The sequence below is a fragment of the Bison bison genome, unplaced genomic scaffold (genome assembly GCF_000754665.1).
Source record: "Bison bison bison isolate TAMUID 2011002044 unplaced genomic scaffold, Bison_UMD1.0 scf7180017864155, whole genome shotgun sequence".
Classification (NCBI taxonomy): Eukaryota; Metazoa; Chordata; class Mammalia; order Artiodactyla; family Bovidae; genus Bison; species Bison bison.
This window is the reverse complement of record NW_011494727.1, coordinates 2,147,811-2,148,269: the sequence shown is the minus strand read 5'-3', so window position 1 is coordinate 2,148,269 and position 459 is coordinate 2,147,811. Positions and strand designations below refer to the sequence as shown.

The 459-nt window shown below is 58.4% G+C and overlaps 1 protein-coding gene across 1 annotated transcript in view; it reads left to right on the top strand.

Annotated features, from left to right (window-relative positions):
* Positions 1-349: 349 nt before the first annotated feature.
* BLM (Bloom syndrome, RecQ helicase-like) overlaps positions 350-459 on the top strand; it is a 91,447-nt gene continuing 91,337 nt past the window's right edge. The window contains exon 1 of the mRNA XM_010841065.1: positions 350-449. The gene's annotated coding sequence lies outside the window, so the exon portion shown is untranslated. The remainder of the gene's footprint in view (positions 450-459) is intronic.

Sequence of the window (459 nt, the reverse complement as noted above, 5' to 3'; positions counted from 1 at the left end):
GGAGTCAAAGTCTCAGAGACAGAACCAAAAAGACCGGGGCGCAGAGCCTTGGCGGGGCCTATGGGAACTCAAAAATCTCAGGCTCCCCTTAAACGCGGGAGTTTTCAATTCAGCCACAGTCGTGTTCCAGGAGCCTTTCTCACTGACAGCCTTTTGCAACACACTTTTTAACTCACTAAAAACAAAGGACTCTGCCAAGGCCGGAAGCCCGGGGGATTAACTGTAGTCACCTGACCTCGAATTCCGGGCTTTGATTGGGCTTTGCGAATACGTGCCCCTCTCGGCCCTGTACGCGTATCCTGCCCCAGCAGCCCACGGGGCGGGGGACAGGTGCCACCGAGGGACAGTATTGGTCGGCTTCTTCGGGACGCAGCCAATCGGAATCTGTCGGCTTCCGGCGCGAAATGAGCTGGCGCGCGGCCCCGGGGCTGTGGCAGCGACGCGGGGAGGTTTGATACT